The sequence below is a fragment of the Hyla sarda genome, unplaced genomic scaffold (genome assembly GCF_029499605.1).
Source record: "Hyla sarda isolate aHylSar1 unplaced genomic scaffold, aHylSar1.hap1 scaffold_588, whole genome shotgun sequence".
Lineage (NCBI taxonomy): Eukaryota > Metazoa > Chordata > Amphibia > Anura > Hylidae > Hyla > Hyla sarda.
In genome coordinates, this window is record NW_026610601.1 from 139,822 (window position 1) to 161,212 (window position 21,391).

A 21,391-nucleotide genomic window follows, 5' to 3' on the forward strand; every position below is an offset into this window, starting at 1 on the left:
CATGCATTGCTTCTGTGGTATTGCAAAGGCAAAGACAAATGCTTCCAGCCATCCATTGCACTAATGGATTGGTCATCAGCTGGCTGTCTATGTCCCGCATCAATATAGACCAAAGTACAGAGGGTTAGGCTATGCTATTGTGCACCTACCTGATGCATCAGAAGGTGCGAGGCCCTTGCTAAATTCTGTGCACAGACTTTGAGATCTATGCTTTAGACTGTATCTAAACCTGCTCCAACATGGACTGACATTCTGGCCTACTTTCAGCCGATGCGACTTGTCTGTCGCTGAACAGTCGCTTTTTATGTATTCAGCACCTATGTATAATGTTGTAAAAATGCTCTAGAAGCTAAAGTCGCAGAAATGTCACACATATTTGGCCTGCAACTTTCTGTGCGACAAATTCAGACAGGAAAAATCAGTATAAATCCTTAGAAAATTATCCCCCAGTGTCTCCATCTGCTGGCGGTATTGAATAAGCATTGCTGCACTGATGGGGTATGCATTAGACGAAAAAAAAGAAGAAAAAGAAGAATAATACGCCCAGAAAAGAGGCGAAAAGGAGAAAAACGTAAAAAAACTTGAAAAAAAAGTAAGAGGAAGAGAAGGGAAAAAAAGGTGGAAATGGGTTTAAAAGTGATTTCGGCGGAGAAATATATATATATATATATATATATATATATATATATATATATATATATACGCGCACACACACACATATATATAAACGTATTCTCCGTTGAGATATTGCAGCCGCTGCTGTGTCCAGGCCCAGGAGCCTTAGCACTGTGCTGTGATGTCACTCAATACCACTGACATCACTAGGTGTAAACAACATCTCTCCTTTGCTGTGTATGTGACTATGGAGCTGTTTGGTGATGTCGTCTATTATGGCCTTCATAGAAGCAACAGGAGATTGTTGCATCCATCTAGAACCCTCAGAACTACAGTGCTATGATGTCACTCACTTCCACAGGCCTTGCAGAGTGTAAACAACAACAACCCAGCTTTGTTGTGTATGTAACCATAGGGATTTGTGATGTCACCTAGAACCTTCACAGCAGCGACAGCTTTATGAGGAGCATCAGCACTGCTCTGCCTGAGCAGAACCATCACCGCCATAGGTTGTCAAATAACCCGGGTTTAACCCACACAGGTAAGTCCAATGGGGTGCAGGCATGTCCTCTATGCTTACAGCTTCCCGTGGGTGTTGGTTTGATACCGTTTGGGGACAGCCAAGGAGGCATCTGCAGGCAACAAAGGTAGGTGTGTGCTTGTGTGTGTGTTTCCTATGCAGATCCTAAGCCCAGTGTCACATGCAAGTAGGAGGAGTAAGAAGGGTTCCTGGCAAATCCGGGTTATGGATTGCATTTAAAAAGGCCCCGTGGGAGTGCAATGGGCCCCTGTCTTGCTGCTTAGCAATAATGGTATGGGTTTAGGTTCTGCTGTGTGTACTGGTGGTTGACTGCCCCCCAGCCCAGAGTGTGCATGGAAAATTGTCTGGCAGCCTCCCTGACAGCAAGCAGTGATAGTGCCCATGAAGGGGACCTTGTTGGGCCCGCCCCTTTCACGGTTATCGCTTCTCGGCCTTTTGGCTAAGATCAAGTGTAGTATCTGTTCTTATCAGTTTAATATCTGATACGTCCCCTATCTGGGGACCATATATTAAATGGATTTTTGAGAACGGGGGCCGATTTCGAAGCTTGCTTCCGTCGCCCTATGCATTGACCCGATATGGCAGTATCTTCGGGTACAGTGCACCACCCCCTTACAGGGTTAAAAAGAAAGATTCCTACTTTCATTGCTACCTGCTTGCTGGCTAGCCAGCTAGCCAGCCCTGTGGGCCTTGCTGCTGCTGCTGCTGCAGCCAAAAAACAAAAGGTGGTGCTGCTGCTGCTTCTGCTTCTGCTTGTGTCTGGCCGCTGTTGGAGCGTCCAGGCACAGGACTTCTGCTGCTGCTGACTAAATGGCCTCCTTAATTGGATCATTTGAGTAGCCAGCACACCTGTGCAGGTAGGGCATGACATGATAGGCAGCTGCCTTGATAGCGGGTGGGTGCTGAATGTTCCTAATTGACAAAATAAGATTAATGCTTATGAAGAAATATAAAATCTCATCCCTTCCCCAATATCGCGCCACACCCCTACCCCTTAATTCCCTGGTTGAACTTGATGGACATATGTCTTTTTTCGACCGTACTAACTATGTAACTATGTAACATAACATGGGGGGGGGGGGGGTCTCCTGGCTGTTCACACAGGTGTGTCATTGCTGTACATTGACCATGCATTGCTTCTGTGGTATTGCAAAGGCAAAGACAAATGCTTCCAGCCATCCATTGCACTAATGGATTGGTCATCAGCTGGCTGTCTATGTCCCGCATCAATATAGACCAAAGTACAGAGGGTTAGGCTATGCTATTGTGCACCTACCTGATGCATCAGAAGGTGCGAGGCCCTTGCTAAATTCTGTGCACAGACTTTGAGATCTATGCTTTAGACTGTATCTAAACCTGCTCCAACATGGACTGACATTCTGGCCTACTTTCAGCCGATGCGACTTGTCTGTCGCTGAACAGTCGCTTTTTATGTATTCAGCACCTATGTATAATGTTGTAAAAATGCTCTAGAAGCTAAAGTCGCAGAAATGTCACACATATTTGGCCTGCAACTTTCTGTGCGACAAATTCAGACAGGAAAAATCAGTATAAATCCTTAGAAAATTATCCCCCAGTGTCTCCATCTGCTGGCGGTATTGAATAAGCATTGCTGCACTGATGGGGTATGCATTAGACGAAAAAAAAGAAGAAAAAGAAGAATAATACGCCCAGAAAAGAGGCGAAAAGGAGAAAAACGTAAAAAAACGTGAAAAAAAAGTAAGAGGAAGAGAAGGGAAAAAAAGGTGGAAATGGGTTTAAAAGTGATTTCGGCGGAGAAATATATATATATATATATATATATATATATATATATATATACGCGCACACACACACATATATATAAACGTATTCTCCGTTGAGATATTGCAGCCGCTGCTGTGTCCAGGCCCAGGAGCCTTAGCACTGTGCTGTGATGTCACTCAATACCACTGACATCACTAGGTGTAAACAACATCTCTCCTTTGCTGTGTATGTGACTATGGAGCTGTTTGGTGATGTCGTCTATTATGGCCTTCATAGAAGCAACAGGAGATTGTTGCATCCATCTAGAACCCTCAGAACTACAGTGCTATGATGTCACTCACTTCCACAGGCCTTGCAGAGTGTAAACAACAACAACCCAGCTTTGTTGTGTATGTAACCATAGGGATTTGTGATGTCACCTAGAACCTTCACAGCAGCGACAGCTTTATGAGGAGCATCAGCACTGCTCTGCCTGAGCAGAACCATCACCGCCATAGGTTGTCAAATAACCCGGGTTTAACCCACACAGGTAAGTCCAATGGGGTGCAGGCATGTCCTCTATGCTTACAGCTTCCCGTGGGTGTTGGTTTGATACCGTTTGGGGACAGCCAAGGAGGCATCTGCAGGCAACAAAGGTAGGTGTGTGCTTGTGTGTGTGTTTCCTATGCAGATCCTAAGCCCAGTGTCACATGCAAGTAGGAGGAGTAAGAAGGGTTCCTGGCAAATCCGGGTTATGGATTGCATTTAAAAAGGCCCCGTGGGAGTGCAATGGGCCCCTGTCTTGCTGCTTAGCAATAATGGTATGGGTTTAGGTTCTGCTGTGTGTACTGGTGGTTGACTGCCCCCCAGCCCAGAGTGTGCATGGAAAATTGTCTGGCAGCCTCCCTGACAGCAAGCAGTGATAGTGCCCATGAAGGGGACCTTGTTGGGCCCGCCCCTTTCACGGTTATCGCTTCTCGGCCTTTTGGCTAAGATCAAGTGTAGTATCTGTTCTTATCAGTTTAATATCTGATACGTCCCCTATCTGGGGACCATATATTAAATGGATTTTTGAGAACGGGGGCCGATTTCGAAGCTTGCTTCCGTCGCCCTATGCATTGACCCGATATGGCAGTATCTTCGGGTACAGTGCACCACCCCCTTACAGGGTTAAAAAGAAAGATTCCTACTTTCATTGCTACCTGCTTGCTGGCTAGCCAGCTAGCCAGCCCTGTGGGCCTTGCTGCTGCTGCTGCTGCAGCCAAAAAACAAAAGGTGGTGCTGCTGCTGCTTCTGCTTCTGCTTGTGTCTGGCCGCTGTTGGAGCGTCCAGGCACAGGACTTCTGCTGCTGCTGACTAAATGGCCTCCTTAATTGGATCATTTGAGTAGCCAGCACACCTGTGCAGGTAGGGCATGACATGATAGGCAGCTGCCTTGATAGCGGGTGGGTGCTGAATGTTCCTAATTGACAAAATAAGATTAATGCTTATGAAGAAATATAAAATCTCATCCCTTCCCCAATATCGCGCCACACCCCTACCCCTTAATTCCCTGGTTGAACTTGATGGACATATGTCTTTTTTCGACCGTACTAACTATGTAACTATGTAACATAACATGGGGGGGGGGGGGGTCTCCTGGCTGTTCACACAGGTGTGTCATTGCTGTACATTGACCATGCATTGCTTCTGTGGTATTGCAAAGGCAAAGACAAATGCTTCCAGCCATCCATTGCACTAATGGATTGGTCATCAGCTGGCTGTCTATGTCCCGCATCAATATAGACCAAAGTACAGAGGGTTAGGCTATGCTATTGTGCACCTACCTGATGCATCAGAAGGTGCGAGGCCCTTGCTAAATTCTGTGCACAGACTTTGAGATCTATGCTTTAGACTGTATCTAAACCTGCTCCAACATGGACTGACATTCTGGCCTACTTTCAGCCGATGCGACTTGTCTGTCGCTGAACAGTCGCTTTTTATGTATTCAGCACCTATGTATAATGTTGTAAAAATGCTCTAGAAGCTAAAGTCGCAGAAATGTCACACATATTTGGCCTGCAACTTTCTGTGCGACAAATTCAGACAGGAAAAATCAGTATAAATCCTTAGAAAATTATGCCCCAGTGTCTCCATCTGCTGGCGGTATTGAATAAGCATTGCTGCACTGATGGGGTATGCATTAGACGAAAAAAAAGAAGAAAAAGAAGAATAATACGCCCAGAAAAGAGGCGAAAAGGAGAAAAACGTAAAAAAACTTGAAAAAAAAGTAAGAGGAAGAGAAGGGAAAAAAAGGTGGAAATGGGTTTAAAAGTGATTTCGGCGGAGAAATATATATATATATATATATATATATATATATATATATATATATATATACGCGCACACACACACATATATATAAACGTATTCTCCGTTGAGATATTGCAGCCGCTGCTGTGTCCAGGCCCAGGAGCCTTAGCACTGTGCTGTGATGTCACTCAATACCACTGACATCACTAGGTGTAAACAACATCTCTCCTTTGCTGTGTATGTGACTATGGAGCTGTTTGGTGATGTCGTCTATTATGGCCTTCATAGAAGCAACAGGAGATTGTTGCATCCATCTAGAACCCTCAGAACTACAGTGCTATGATGTCACTCACTTCCACAGGCCTTGCAGAGTGTAAACAACAACAACCCAGCTTTGTTGTGTATGTAACCATAGGGATTTGTGATGTCACCTAGAACCTTCACAGCAGCGACAGCTTTATGAGGAGCATCAGCACTGCTCTGCCTGAGCAGAACCATCACCGCCATAGGTTGTCAAATAACCCGGGTTTAACCCACACAGGTAAGTCCAATGGGGTGCAGGCATGTCCTCTATGCTTACAGCTTCCCGTGGGTGTTGGTTTGATACCGTTTGGGGACAGCCAAGGAGGCATCTGCAGGCAACAAAGGTAGGTGTGTGCTTGTGTGTGTGTTTCCTATGCAGATCCTAAGCCCAGTGTCACATGCAAGTAGGAGGAGTAAGAAGGGTTCCTGGCAAATCCGGGTTATGGATTGCATTTAAAAAGGCCCCGTGGGAGTGCAATGGGCCCCTGTCTTGCTGCTTAGCAATAATGGTATGGGTTTAGGTTCTGCTGTGTGTACTGGTGGTTGACTGCCCCCCAGCCCAGAGTGTGCATGGAAAATTGTCTGGCAGCCTCCCTGACAGCAAGCAGTGATAGTGCCCATGAAGGGGACCTTGTTGGGCCCGCCCCTTTCACGGTTATCGCTTCTCGGCCTTTTGGCTAAGATCAAGTGTAGTATCTGTTCTTATCAGTTTAATATCTGATACGTCCCCTATCTGGGGACCATATATTAAATGGATTTTTGAGAACGGGGGCCGATTTCGAAGCTTGCTTCCGTCGCCCTATGCATTGACCCGATATGGCAGTATCTTCGGGTACAGTGCACCACCCCCTTACAGGGTTAAAAAGAAAGATTCCTACTTTCATTGCTACCTGCTTGCTGGCTAGCCAGCTAGCCAGCCCTGTGGGCCTTGCTGCTGCTGCTGCTGCAGCCAAAAAACAAAAGGTGGTGCTGCTGCTGCTTCTGCTTCTGCTTGTGTCTGGCCGCTGTTGGAGCGTCCAGGCACAGGACTTCTGCTGCTGCTGACTAAATGGCCTCCTTAATTGGATCATTTGAGTAGCCAGCACACCTGTGCAGGTAGGGCATGACATGATAGGCAGCTGCCTTGATAGCGGGTGGGTGCTGAATGTTCCTAATTGACAAAATAAGATTAATGCTTATGAAGAAATATAAAATCTCATCCCTTCCCCAATATCGCGCCACACCCCTACCCCTTAATTCCCTGGTTGAACTTGATGGACATATGTCTTTTTTCGACCGTACTAACTATGTAACTATGTAACATAACATGGGGGGGGGGGGGTCTCCTGGCTGTTCACACAGGTGTGTCATTGCTGTACATTGACCATGCATTGCTTCTGTGGTATTGCAAAGGCAAAGACAAATGCTTCCAGCCATCCATTGCACTAATGGATTGGTCATCAGCTGGCTGTCTATGTCCCGCATCAATATAGACCAAAGTACAGAGGGTTAGGCTATGCTATTGTGCACCTACCTGATGCATCAGAAGGTGCGAGGCCCTTGCTAAATTCTGTGCACAGACTTTGAGATCTATGCTTTAGACTGTATCTAAACCTGCTCCAACATGGACTGACATTCTGGCCTACTTTCAGCCGATGCGACTTGTCTGTCGCTGAACAGTCGCTTTTTATGTATTCAGCACCTATGTATAATGTTGTAAAAATGCTCTAGAAGCTAAAGTCGCAGAAATGTCACACATATTTGGCCTGCAACTTTCTGTGCGACAAATTCAGACAGGAAAAATCAGTATAAATCCTTAGAAAATTATCCCCCAGTGTCTCCATCTGCTGGCGGTATTGAATAAGCATTGCTGCACTGATGGGGTATGCATTAGACGAAAAAAAAGAAGAAAAAGAAGAATAATACACCCAGAAAAGAGGCGAAAAGGAGAAAAACGTAAAAAAACGTGAAAAAAAAGTAAGAGGAAGAGAAGGGAAAAAAAGGTGGAAATGGGTTTAAAAGTGATTTCGGCGGAGAAATATATATATATATATATATATATATATATATATATATATACGCGCACACACACACATATATATAAACGTATTCTCCGTTGAGATATTGCAGCCGCTGCTGTGTCCAGGCCCAGGAGCCTTAGCACTGTGCTGTGATGTCACTCAATACCACTGACATCACTAGGTGTAAACAACATCTCTCCTTTGCTGTGTATGTGACTATGGAGCTGTTTGGTGATGTCGTCTATTATGGCCTTCATAGAAGCAACAGGAGATTGTTGCATCCATCTAGAACCCTCAGAACTACAGTGCTATGATGTCACTCACTTCCACAGGCCTTGCAGAGTGTAAACAACAACAACCCAGCTTTGTTGTGTATGTAACCATAGGGATTTGTGATGTCACCTAGAACCTTCACAGCAGCGACAGCTTTATGAGGAGCATCAGCACTGCTCTGCCTGAGCAGAACCATCACCGCCATAGGTTGTCAAATAACCCGGGTTTAACCCACACAGGTAAGTCCAATGGGGTGCAGGCATGTCCTCTATGCTTACAGCTTCCCGTGGGTGTTGGTTTGATACCGTTTGGGGACAGCCAAGGAGGCATCTGCAGGCAACAAAGGTAGGTGTGTGCTTGTGTGTGTGTTTCCTATGCAGATCCTAAGCCCAGTGTCACATGCAAGTAGGAGGAGTAAGAAGGGTTCCTGGCAAATCCGGGTTATGGATTGCATTTAAAAAGGCCCCGTGGGAGTGCAATGGGCCCCTGTCTTGCTGCTTAGCAATAATGGTATGGGTTTAGGTTCTGCTGTGTGTACTGGTGGTTGACTGCCCCCCAGCCCAGAGTGTGCATGGAAAATTGTCTGGCAGCCTCCCTGACAGCAAGCAGTGATAGTGCCCATGAAGGGGACCTTGTTGGGCCCGCCCCTTTCACGGTTATCGCTTCTCGGCCTTTTGGCTAAGATCAAGTGTAGTATCTGTTCTTATCAGTTTAATATCTGATACGTCCCCTATCTGGGGACCATATATTAAATGGATTTTTGAGAACGGGGGCCGATTTCGAAGCTTGCTTCCGTCGCCCTATGCATTGACCCGATATGGCAGTATCTTCGGGTACAGTGCACCACCCCCTTACAGGGTTAAAAAGAAAGATTCCTACTTTCATTGCTACCTGCTTGCTGGCTAGCCAGCTAGCCAGCCCTGTGGGCCTTGCTGCTGCTGCTGCTGCAGCCAAAAAACAAAAGGTGGTGCTGCTGCTGCTTCTGCTTCTGCTTGTGTCTGGCCGCTGTTGGAGCGTCCAGGCACAGGACTTCTGCTGCTGCTGACTAAATGGCCTCCTTAATTGGATCATTTGAGTAGCCAGCACACCTGTGCAGGTAGGGCATGACATGATAGGCAGCTGCCTTGATAGCGGGTGGGTGCTGAATGTTCCTAATTGACAAAATAAGATTAATGCTTATGAAGAAATATAAAATCTCATCCCTTCCCCAATATCGCGCCACACCCCTACCCCTTAATTCCCTGGTTGAACTTGATGGACATATGTCTTTTTTCGACCGTACTAACTATGTAACTATGTAACATAACATGGGGGGGGGGGGGGGGTCTCCTGGCTGTTCACACAGGTGTGTCATTGCTGTACATTGACCATGCATTGCTTCTGTGGTATTGCAAAGGCAAAGACAAATGCTTCCAGCCATCCATTGCACTAATGGATTGGTCATCAGCTGGCTGTCTATGTCCCGCATCAATATAGACCAAAGTACAGAGGGTTAGGCTATGCTATTGTGCACCTACCTGATGCATCAGAAGGTGCGAGGCCCTTGCTAAATTCTGTGCACAGACTTTGAGATCTATGCTTTAGACTGTATCTAAACCTGCTCCAACATGGACTGACATTCTGGCCTACTTTCAGCCGATGCGACTTGTCTGTCGCTGAACAGTCGCTTTTTATGTATTCAGCACCTATGTATAATGTTGTAAAAATGCTCTAGAAGCTAAAGTCGCAGAAATGTCACACATATTTGGCCTGCAACTTTCTGTGCGACAAATTCAGACAGGAAAAATCAGTATAAATCCTTAGAAAATTATCCCCCAGTGTCTCCATCTGCTGGCGGTATTGAATAAGCATTGCTGCACTGATGGGGTATGCATTAGACGAAAAAAAAGAAGAAAAAGAAGAATAATACGCCCAGAAAAGAGGCGAAAAGGAGAAAAACGTAAAAAAACGTGAAAAAAAAGTAAGAGGAAGAGAAGGGAAAAAAAGGTGGAAATGGGTTTAAAAGTGATTTCGGCGGAGAAATATATATATATATATATATATATATATATATATATATATATATATACGCGCACACACACACATATATATAAACGTATTCTCCGTTGAGATATTGCAGCCGCTGCTGTGTCCAGGCCCAGGAGCCTTAGCACTGTGCTGTGATGTCACTCAATACCACTGACATCACTAGGTGTAAACAACATCTCTCCTTTGCTGTGTATGTGACTATGGAGCTGTTTGGTGATGTCGTCTATTATGGCCTTCATAGAAGCAACAGGAGATTGTTGCATCCATCTAGAACCCTCAGAACTACAGTGCTATGATGTCACTCACTTCCACAGGCCTTGCAGAGTGTAAACAACAACAACCCAGCTTTGTTGTGTATGTAACCATAGGGATTTGTGATGTCACCTAGAACCTTCACAGCAGCGACAGCTTTATGAGGAGCATCAGCACTGCTCTGCCTGAGCAGAACCATCACCGCCATAGGTTGTCAAATAACCCGGGTTTAACCCACACAGGTAAGTCCAATGGGGTGCAGGCATGTCCTCTATGCTTACAGCTTCCCGTGGGTGTTGGTTTGATACCGTTTGGGGACAGCCAAGGAGGCATCTGCAGGCAACAAAGGTAGGTGTGTGCTTGTGTGTGTGTTTCCTATGCAGATCCTAAGCCCAGTGTCACATGCAAGTAGGAGGAGTAAGAAGGGTTCCTGGCAAATCCGGGTTATGGATTGCATTTAAAAAGGCCCCGTGGGAGTGCAATGGGCCCCTGTCTTGCTGCTTAGCAATAATGGTATGGGTTTAGGTTCTGCTGTGTGTACTGGTGGTTGACTGCCCCCCAGCCCAGAGTGTGCATGGAAAATTGTCTGGCAGCCTCCCTGACAGCAAGCAGTGATAGTGCCCATGAAGGGGACCTTGTTGGGCCCGCCCCTTTCACGGTTATCGCTTCTCGGCCTTTTGGCTAAGATCAAGTGTAGTATCTGTTCTTATCAGTTTAATATCTGATACGTCCCCTATCTGGGGACCATATATTAAATGGATTTTTGAGAACGGGGGCCGATTTCGAAGCTTGCTTCCGTCGCCCTATGCATTGACCCGATATGGCAGTATCTTCGGGTACAGTGCACCACCCCCTTACAGGGTTAAAAAGAAAGATTCCTACTTTCATTGCTACCTGCTTGCTGGCTAGCCAGCTAGCCAGCCCTGTGGGCCTTGCTGCTGCTGCTGCTGCAGCCAAAAAACAAAAGGTGGTGCTGCTGCTGCTTCTGCTTCTGCTTGTGTCTGGCCGCTGTTGGAGCGTCCAGGCACAGGACTTCTGCTGCTGCTGACTAAATGGCCTCCTTAATTGGATCATTTGAGTAGCCAGCACACCTGTGCAGGTAGGGCATGACATGATAGGCAGCTGCCTTGATAGCGGGTGGGTGCTGAATGTTCCTAATTGACAAAATAAGATTAATGCTTATGAAGAAATATAAAATCTCATCCCTTCCCCAATATCGCGCCACACCCCTACCCCTTAATTCCCTGGTTGAACTTGATGGACATATGTCTTTTTTCGACCGTACTAACTATGTAACTATGTAACATAACATGGGGGGGGGGGGTCTCCTGGCTGTTCACACAGGTGTGTCATTGCTGTACATTGACCATGCATTGCTTCTGTGGTATTGCAAAGGCAAAGACAAATGCTTCCAGCCATCCATTGCACTAATGGATTGGTCATCAGCTGGCTGTCTATGTCCCGCATCAATATAGACCAAAGTACAGAGGGTTAGGCTATGCTATTGTGCACCTACCTGATGCATCAGAAGGTGCGAGGCCCTTGCTAAATTCTGTGCACAGACTTTGAGATCTATGCTTTAGACTGTATCTAAACCTGCTCCAACATGGACTGACATTCTGGCCTACTTTCAGCCGATGCGACTTGTCTGTCGCTGAACAGTCGCTTTTTATGTATTCAGCACCTATGTATAATGTTGTAAAAATGCTCTAGAAGCTAAAGTCGCAGAAATGTCACACATATTTGGCCTGCAACTTTCTGTGCGACAAATTCAGACAGGAAAAATCAGTATAAATCCTTAGAAAATTATCCCCCAGTGTCTCCATCTGCTGGCGGTATTGAATAAGCATTGCTGCACTGATGGGGTATGCATTAGACGAAAAAAAAGAAGAAAAAGAAGAATAATACGCCCAGAAAAGAGGCGAAAAGGAGAAAAACGTAAAAAAACGTGAAAAAAAAGTAAGAGGAAGAGAAGGGAAAAAAAGGTGGAAATGGGTTTAAAAGTGATTTCGGCGGAGAAATATATATATATATATATATATATATATATATATATATATACGCGCACACACACACATATATATAAACGTATTCTCCGTTGAGATATTGCAGCCGCTGCTGTGTCCAGGCCCAGGAGCCTTAGCACTGTGCTGTGATGTCACTCAATACCACTGACATCACTAGGTGTAAACAACATCTCTCCTTTGCTGTGTATGTGACTATGGAGCTGTTTGGTGATGTCGTCTATTATGGCCTTCATAGAAGCAACAGGAGATTGTTGCATCCATCTAGAACCCTCAGAACTACAGTGCTATGATGTCACTCACTTCCACAGGCCTTGCAGAGTGTAAACAACAACAACCCAGCTTTGTTGTGTATGTAACCATAGGGATTTGTGATGTCACCTAGAACCTTCACAGCAACGACAGCTTTATGAGGAGCATCAGCACTGCTCTGCCTGAGCAGAACCATCACCGCCATAGGTTGTCAAATAACCCGGGTTTAACCCACACAGGTAAGTCCAATGGGGTGCAGGCATGTCCTCTATGCTTACAGCTTCCCGTGGGTGTTGGTTTGATACCGTTTGGGGACAGCCAAGGAGGCATCTGCAGGCAACAAAGGTAGGTGTGTGCTTGTGTGTGTGTTTCCTATGCAGATCCTAAGCCCAGTGTCACATGCAAGTAGGAGGAGTAAGAAGGGTTCCTGGCAAATCCGGGTTATGGATTGCATTTAAAAAGGCCCCGTGGGAGTGCAATGGGCCCCTGTCTTGCTGCTTAGCAATAATGGTATGGGTTTAGGTTCTGCTGTGTGTACTGGTGGTTGACTGCCCCCCAGCCCAGAGTGTGCATGGAAAATTGTCTGGCAGCCTCCCTGACAGCAAGCAGTGATAGTGCCCATGAAGGGGACCTTGTTGGGCCCGCCCCTTTCACGGTTATCGCTTCTCGGCCTTTTGGCTAAGATCAAGTGTAGTATCTGTTCTTATCAGTTTAATATCTGATACGTCCCCTATCTGGGGACCATATATTAAATGGATTTTTGAGAACGGGGGCCGATTTCGAAGCTTGCTTCCGTCGCCCTATGCATTGACCCGATATGGCAGTATCTTCGGGTACAGTGCACCACCCCCTTACAGGGTTAAAAAGAAAGATTCCTACTTTCATTGCTACCTGCTTGCTGGCTAGCCAGCTAGCCAGCCCTGTGGGCCTTGCTGCTGCTGCTGCTGCAGCCAAAAAACAAAAGGTGGTGCTGCTGCTGCTTCTGCTTCTGCTTGTGTCTGGCCGCTGTTGGAGCGTCCAGGCACAGGACTTCTGCTGCTGCTGACTAAATGGCCTCCTTAATTGGATCATTTGAGTAGCCAGCACACCTGTGCAGGTAGGGCATGACATGATAGGCAGCTGCCTTGATAGCGGGTGGGTGCTGAATGTTCCTAATTGACAAAATAAGATTAATGCTTATGAAGAAATATAAAATCTCATCCCTTCCCCAATATCGCGCCACACCCCTACCCCTTAATTCCCTGGTTGAACTTGATGGACATATGTCTTTTTTCGACCGTACTAACTATGTAACTATGTAACATAACATGGGGGGGGGGGGGTCTCCTGGCTGTTCACACAGGTGTGTCATTGCTGTACATTGACCATGCATTGCTTCTGTGGTATTGCAAAGGCAAAGACAAATGCTTCCAGCCATCCATTGCACTAATGGATTGGTCATCAGCTGGCTGTCTATGTCCCGCATCAATATAGACCAAAGTACAGAGGGTTAGGCTATGCTATTGTGCACCTACCTGATGCATCAGAAGGTGCGAGGCCCTTGCTAAATTCTGTGCACAGACTTTGAGATCTATGCTTTAGACTGTATCTAAACCTGCTCCAACATGGACTGACATTCTGGCCTACTTTCAGCCGATGCGACTTGTCTGTCGCTGAACAGTCGCTTTTTATGTATTCAGCACCTATGTATAATGTTGTAAAAATGCTCTAGAAGCTAAAGTCGCAGAAATGTCACACATATTTGGCCTGCAACTTTCTGTGCGACAAATTCAGACAGGAAAAATCAGTATAAATCCTTAGAAAATTATCCCCCAGTGTCTCCATCTGCTGGCGGTATTGAATAAGCATTGCTGCACTGATGGGGTATGCATTAGACGAAAAAAAAGAAGAAAAAGAAGAATAATACGCCCAGAAAAGAGGCGAAAAGGAGAAAAACGTAAAAAAACGTGAAAAAAAAGTAAGAGGAAGAGAAGGGAAAAAAAGGTGGAAATGGGTTTAAAAGTGATTTCGGCGGAGAAATATATATATATATATATATATATATATATATATATATATATATACGCGCACACACACACATATATATAAACGTATTCTCCGTTGAGATATTGCAGCCGCTGCTGTGTCCAGGCCCAGGAGCCTTAGCACTGTGCTGTGATGTCACTCAATACCACTGACATCACTAGGTGTAAACAACATCTCTCCTTTGCTGTGTATGTGACTATGGAGCTGTTTGGTGATGTCGTCTATTATGGCCTTCATAGAAGCAACAGGAGATTGTTGCATCCATCTAGAACCCTCAGAACTACAGTGCTATGATGTCACTCACTTCCACAGGCCTTGCAGAGTGTAAACAACAACAACCCAGCTTTGTTGTGTATGTAACCATAGGGATTTGTGATGTCACCTAGAACCTTCACAGCAGCGACAACTTTATGAGGAGCATCAGCACTGCTCTGCCTGAGCAGAACCATCACCGCCATAGGTTGTCAAATAACCCGGGTTTAACCCACACAGGTAAGTCCAATGGGGTGCAGGCATGTCCTCTATGCTTACAGCTTCCCGTGGGTGTTGGTTTGATACCGTTTGGGGACAGCCAAGGAGGCATCTGCAGGCAACAAAGGTAGGTGTGTGCTTGTGTGTGTGTTTCCTATGCAGATCCTAAGCCCAGTGTCACATGCAAGTAGGAGGAGTAAGAAGGGTTCCTGGCAAATCCGGGTTATGGATTGCATTTAAAAAGGCCCCGTGGGAGTGCAATGGGCCCCTGTCTTGCTGCTTAGCAATAATGGTATGGGTTTAGGTTCTGCTGTGTGTACTGGTGGTTGACTGCCCCCCAGCCCAGAGTGTGCATGGAAAATTGTCTGGCAGCCTCCCTGACAGCAAGCAGTGATAGTGCCCATGAAGGGGACCTTGTTGGGCCCGCCCCTTTCACGGTTATCGCTTCTCGGCCTTTTGGCTAAGATCAAGTGTAGTATCTGTTCTTATCAGTTTAATATCTGATACGTCCCCTATCTGGGGACCATATATTAAATGGATTTTTGAGAACGGGGGCCGATTTCGAAGCTTGCTTCCGTCGCCCTATGCATTGACCCGATATGGCAGTATCTTCGGGTACAGTGCACCACCCCCTTACAGGGTTAAAAAGAAAGATTCCTACTTTCATTGCTACCTGCTTGCTGGCTAGCCAGCTAGCCAGCCCTGTGGGCCTTGCTGCTGCTGCTGCTGCAGCCAAAAAACAAAAGGTGGTGCTGCTGCTGCTTCTGCTTCTGCTTGTGTCTGGCCGCTGTTGGAGCGTCCAGGCACAGGACTTCTGCTGCTGCTGACTAAATGGCCTCCTTAATTGGATCATTTGAGTAGCCAGCACACCTGTGCAGGTAGGGCATGACATGATAGGCAGCTGCCTTGATAGCGGGTGGGTGCTGAATGTTCCTAATTGACAAAATAAGATTAATGCTTATGAAGAAATATAAAATCTCATCCCTTCCCCAATATCGCGCCACACCCCTACCCCTTAATTCCCTGGTTGAACTTGATGGACATATGTCTTTTTTCGACCGTACTAACTATGTAACTATGTAACATAACATGGGGGGGGGGGGGGGGTCTCCTGGCTGTTCACACAGGTGTGTCATTGCTGTACATTGACCATGCATTGCTTCTGTGGTATTGCAAAGGCAAAGACAAATGCTTCCAGCCATCCATTGCACTAATGGATTGGTCATCAGCTGGCTGTCTATGTCCCGCATCAATATAGACCAAAGTACAGAGGGTTAGGCTATGCTATTGTGCACCTACCTGATGCATCAGAAGGTGCGAGGCCCTTGCTAAATTCTGTGCACAGACTTTGAGATCTATGCTTTAGACTGTATCTAAACCTGCTCCAACATGGACTGACATTCTGGCCTACTTTCAGCCGATGCGACTTGTCTGTCGCTGAACAGTCGCTTTTTATGTATTCAGCACCTATGTATAATGTTGTAAAAATGCTCTAGAAGCTAAAGTCGCAGAAATGTCACACATATTTGGCCTGCAACTTTCTGTGCGACAAATTCAGACAGGAAAAATCAGTATAAATCCTTAGAAAATTATCCCCCAGTGTCTCCATCTGCTGGCGGTATTGAATAAGCATTGCTGCACTGATGGGGTATGCATTAGACGAAAAAAAAGAAGAAAAAGAAGAATAATACGCCCAGAAAAGAGGCGAAAAGGAGAAAAACGTAAAAAAACGTGAAAAAAAAGTAAGAGGAAGAGAAGGGAAAAAAAGGTGGAAATGGGTTTAAAAGTGATTTCGGCGGAGAAATATATATATATATATATATATATATATATATATATATATATATACGCGCACACACACACATATATATAAACGTATTCTCCGTTGAGATATTGCAGCCGCTGCTGTGTCCAGGCCCAGGAGCCTTAGCACTGTGCTGTGATGTCACTCAATACCACTGACATCACTAGGTGTAAACAACATCTCTCCTTTGCTGTGTATGTGACTATGGAGCTGTTTGGTGATGTCGTCTATTATGGCCTTCATAGAAGCAACAGGAGATTGTTGCATCCATCTAGAACCCTCAGAACTACAGTGCTATGATGTCACTCACTTCCACAGGCCTTGCAGAGTGTAAACAACAACAACCCAGCTTTGTTGTGTATGTAACCATAGGGATTTGTGATGTCACCTAGAACCTTCACAGCAGCGACAGCTTTATGAGGAGCATCAGCACTGCTCTGCCTGAGCAGAACCATCACCGCCATAGGTTGTCAAATAACCCGGGTTTAACCCACACAGGTAAGTCCAATGGGGTGCAGGCATGTCCTCTATGCTTACAGCTTCCCGTGGGTGTTGGTTTGATACCGTTTGGGGACAGCCAAGGAGGCATCTGCAGGCAACAAAGGTAGGTGTGTGCTTGTGTGTGTGTTTCCTATGCAGATCCTAAGCCCAGTGTCACATGCAAGTAGGAGGAGTAAGAAGGGTTCCTGGCAAATCCGGGTTATGGATTGCATTTAAAAAGGCCCCGTGGGAGTGCAATGGGCCCCTGTCTTGCTGCTTAGCAATAATGGTATGGGTTTAGGTTCTGCTGTGTGTACTGGTGGTTGACTGCCCCCCAGCCCAGAGTGTGCATGGAAAATTGTCTGGCAGCCTCCCTGACAGCAAGCAGTGATAGTGCCCATGAAGGGGACCTTGTTGGGCCCGCCCCTTTCACGGTTATCGCTTCTCGGCCTTTTGGCTAAGATCAAGTGTAGTATCTGTTCTTATCAGTTTAATATCTGATACGTCCCCTATCTGGGGACCATATATTAAATGGATTTTTGAGAACGGGGGCCGATTTCGAAGCTTGCTTCCGTCGCCCTATGCATTGACCCGATATGGCAGTATCTTCGGGTACAGTGCACCACCCCCTTACAGGGTTAAAAAGAAAGATTCCTACTTTCATTGCTACCTGCTTGCTGGCTAGCCAGCTAGCCAGCCCTGTGGGCCTTGCTGCTGCTGCTGCTGCAGCCAAAAAACAAAAGGTGGTGCTGCTGCTGCTTCTGCTTCTGCTTGTGTCTGGCCGCTGTTGGAGCGTCCAGGCACAGGACTTCTGCTGCTGCTGACTAAATGGCCTCCTTAATTGGATCATTTGAGTAGCCAGCACACCTGTGCAGGTAGGGCATGACATGATAGGCAGCTGCCTTGATAGCGGGTGGGTGCTGAATGTTCCTAATTGACAAAATAAGATTAATGCTTATGAAGAAATATAAAATCTCATCCCTTCCCCAATATCGCGCCACACCCCTACCCCTTAATTCCCTGGTTGAACTTGATGGACATATGTCTTTTTTCGACCGTACTAACTATGTAACTATGTAACATAACATGGGGGGGGGGGGGTCTCCTGGCTGTTCACACAGGTGTGTCATTGCTGTACATTGACCATGCATTGCTTCTGTGGTATTGCAAAGGCAAAGACAAATGCTTCCAGCCATCCATTGCACTAATGGATTGGTCATCAGCTGGCTGTCTATGTCCCGCATCAATATAGACCAAAGTACAGAGGGTTAGGCTATGCTATTGTGCACCTACCTGATGCATCAGAAGGTGCGAGGCCCTTGCTAAATTCTGTGCACAGACTTTGAGATCTATGCTTTAGACTGTATCTAAACCTGCTCCAACATGGACTGACATTCTGGCCTACTTTCAGCCGATGCGACTTGTCTGTCGCTGAACAGTCGCTTTTTATGTATTCAGCACCTATGTATAATGTTGTAAAAATGCTCTAGAAGCTAAAGTCGCAGAAATGTCACACATATTTGGCCTGCAACTTTCTGTGCGACAAATTCAGACAGGAAAAATCAGTATAAATCCTTAGAAAATTATCCCCCAGTGTCTCCATCTGCTGGCGGTATTGAATAAGCATTGCTGCACTGATGGGGTATGCATTAGACGAAAAAAAAGAAGAAAAAGAAGAATAATACGCCCAGAAAAGAGGCGAAAAGGAGAAAAACGTAAAAAAACGTGAAAAAAAAGTAAGAGGAAGAGAAGGGAAAAAAAGGTGGAAATGGGTTTAAAAGTGATTTCGGCGGAGAAATATATATATATATATATATATATATATATATATATATATATATATATACGCGCACACACACACATATATATAAACGTATTCTCCGTTGAGATATTGCAGCCGCTGCTGTGTCCAGGCCCAGGAGCCTTAGCACTGTGCTGTGATGTCACTCAATACCACTGACATCACTAGGTGTAAACAACATCTCTCCTTTGCTGTGTATGTGACTATGGAGCTGTTTGGTGATGTCGTCTATTATGGCCTTCATAGAAGCAACAGGAGATTGTTGCATCCATCTAGAACCCTCAGAACTACAGTGCTATGATGTCACTCACTTCCACAGGCCTTGCAGAGTGTAAACAACAACAACCCAGCTTTGTTGTGTATGTAACCATAGGGATTTGTGATGTCACCTAGAACCTTCACAGCAGCGACAGCTTTATGAGGAGCATCAGCACTGCTCTGCCTGAGCAGAACCATCACCACCATAGGTTGTCAAATAACCCGGGTTTAACCCACACAGGTAAGTCCAATGGGGTGCAGGCATGTCCTCTATGCTTACAGCTTCCCGTGGGTGTTGGTTTGATACCGTTTGGGGACAGCCAAGGAGGCATCTGCAGGCAACAAAGGTAGGTGTGTGCTTGTGTGTGTGTTTCCTATGCAGATCCTAAGCCCAGTGTCACATGCAAGTAGGAGGAGTAAGAAGGGTTCCTGGCAAATCCGGGTTATGGATTGCATTTAAAAAGGCCCCGTGGGAGTGCAATGGGCCCCTGTCTTGCTGCTTAGCAATAATGGTATGGGTTTAGGTTCTGCTGTGTGTACTGGTGGTTGACTGCCCCCCAGCCCAGAGTGTGCATGGAAAATTGTCTGGCAGCCTCCCTGACAGCAAGCAGTGATAGTGCCCATGAAGGGGACCTTGTTGGGCCCACCCCTTTCACGGTTATCGCTTCTCGGCCTTTTGGCTAAGATCAAGTGTAGTATCTGTTCTTATCAGTTTAATATCTGATACGTCCCCTATCTGGGGACCATATATTAAATGGATTTTTGAGAACGGGGGCCGATTTCGAAGCTTGCTTCCGTCGCCCTATGCATTGACCCGATATGGCAGTATCTTCGGGTACAGTGCACCACCCCCTTACAGGGTTAAAAAGAAAGATTCCTACTTTCATTGCTACCTGCTTGCTGGCTAGCCAGCTAGCCAGCCCTGTGGGCCTTGCTGCTGCTGCTGCTGCAGCCAAAAAACAAAAGGTGGTGCTGCTGCTGCTTCTGCTTCTGCTTGTGTCTGGCCGCTGTTGGAGCGTCCAGGCACAGGACTTCTGCTGCTGCTGACTAAATGGCCTCCTTAATTGGATCATTTGAGTAGCCAGCACACCTGTGCAGGTAGGGCATGACATGATAGGCAGCTGCCTTGATAGCGGGTGGGTGCTGAATGTTCCTAATTGACAAAATAAGATTAATGCTTATGAAGAAATATAAAATCTCATCCCTTCCCCAATATCGCGCCACACCCCTACCCCTTAATTCCCTGGTTGAACTTGATGGACATATGTCTTTTTTCGACCGTACTAACTATGTAACTATGTAACATAACATGGGGGGGGGGGGTCTCCTGGCTGTTCACACAGGTGTGTCATTGCTGTACATTGACCATGCATTGCTTCTGTGGTATTGCAAAGGCAAAGACAAATGCTTCCAGCCATCCATTGCACTAATGGATTGGTCATCAGCTGGCTGTCTATGTCCCGCATCAATATAGACCAAAGTACAGAGGGTTAGGCTATGCTATTGTGCACCTACCTGATGCATCAGAAGGTGCGAGGCCCTTGCTAAATTCTGTGCACAGACTTTGAGATCTATGCTTTAGACTGTATCTAAACCTGCTCCAACATGGACTGACATTCTGGCCTACTTTCAGCCGATGCGACTTGTCTGTCGCTGAACAGTCGCTTTTTATGTATTCAGCACCTATGTATAATGTTGTAAAAATGCTCTAGAAGCTAAAGTCGCAGAAATGTCACACATATTTGGCCTGCAACTTTCTGTGCGACAAATTCAGACAGGAAAAATCAGTATAAATCCTTAGAAAATTATCCCCCAGTGTCTCCATCTGCTGGCGGTATTGAATAAGCATTGCTGCACTGATGGGGTATGCATTAGACGAAAAAAAAGAAGAAAAAGAAGAATAATACGCCCAGAAAAGAGGCGAAAAGGAGAAAAACGTAAAAAAACGTGAAAAAAAAGTAAGAGGAAGAGAAGGGAAAAAAAGGTGGAAATGGGTTTAAAAGTGATTTCGGCGGAGAAATATATATATATATATATATATATATATATATATATATATATATACGCGCACACACACACATATATATAAACGTATTCTCCGTTGAGATATTGCAGCCGCTGCTGTGTCCAGGCCCAGGAGCCTTAGCACTGTGCTGTGATGTCACTCAATACCACTGACATCACTAGGTGTAAACAACATCTCTCCTTTGCTGTGTATGTGACTATGGAGCTGTTTGGTGATGTCGT

General features: G+C 45.9%; 9 non-coding genes across 9 annotated transcripts; all 9 read left to right on the top strand.

Annotated features, from left to right (window-relative positions):
* The first annotated feature begins 1,575 nt into the window (after nt 1-1,575).
* Nucleotides 1,576-1,766, top strand: LOC130340291 (U2 spliceosomal RNA). The gene has a single exon (XR_008880441.1). It is a non-coding gene; the product is annotated as a U2 spliceosomal RNA (small nuclear RNA).
* A 2,084-nt stretch (nt 1,767-3,850) lies between these two features.
* On the top strand, nt 3,851-4,041 carry LOC130340292 (U2 spliceosomal RNA). Its single transcript, XR_008880442.1, has one exon. It is a non-coding gene; the product is annotated as a U2 spliceosomal RNA (small nuclear RNA).
* A 2,092-nt stretch (nt 4,042-6,133) lies between these two features.
* On the top strand, nt 6,134-6,324 carry LOC130340293 (U2 spliceosomal RNA). Its single transcript, XR_008880443.1, has one exon. It is a non-coding gene; the product is annotated as a U2 spliceosomal RNA (small nuclear RNA).
* Nucleotides 6,325-8,407: 2,083 nt separating this feature from the next.
* LOC130340294 (U2 spliceosomal RNA) lies at nt 8,408-8,598 on the top strand. The gene has a single exon (XR_008880444.1). It is a non-coding gene; the product is annotated as a U2 spliceosomal RNA (small nuclear RNA).
* Nucleotides 8,599-10,690: 2,092 nt separating this feature from the next.
* On the top strand, nt 10,691-10,881 carry LOC130340295 (U2 spliceosomal RNA). Its single transcript, XR_008880445.1, has one exon. It is a non-coding gene; the product is annotated as a U2 spliceosomal RNA (small nuclear RNA).
* A 2,082-nt stretch (nt 10,882-12,963) lies between these two features.
* On the top strand, nt 12,964-13,154 carry LOC130340296 (U2 spliceosomal RNA). Its single transcript, XR_008880446.1, has one exon. It is a non-coding gene; the product is annotated as a U2 spliceosomal RNA (small nuclear RNA).
* A 2,087-nt stretch (nt 13,155-15,241) lies between these two features.
* Nucleotides 15,242-15,432, top strand: LOC130340297 (U2 spliceosomal RNA). The gene has a single exon (XR_008880447.1). It is a non-coding gene; the product is annotated as a U2 spliceosomal RNA (small nuclear RNA).
* A 2,090-nt stretch (nt 15,433-17,522) lies between these two features.
* LOC130340298 (U2 spliceosomal RNA) lies at nt 17,523-17,713 on the top strand. Its single transcript, XR_008880448.1, has one exon. It is a non-coding gene; the product is annotated as a U2 spliceosomal RNA (small nuclear RNA).
* Nucleotides 17,714-19,804: 2,091 nt separating this feature from the next.
* LOC130340300 (U2 spliceosomal RNA) lies at nt 19,805-19,995 on the top strand. The gene has a single exon (XR_008880449.1). It is a non-coding gene; the product is annotated as a U2 spliceosomal RNA (small nuclear RNA).
* Nucleotides 19,996-21,391: the final 1,396 nt, after the last annotated feature.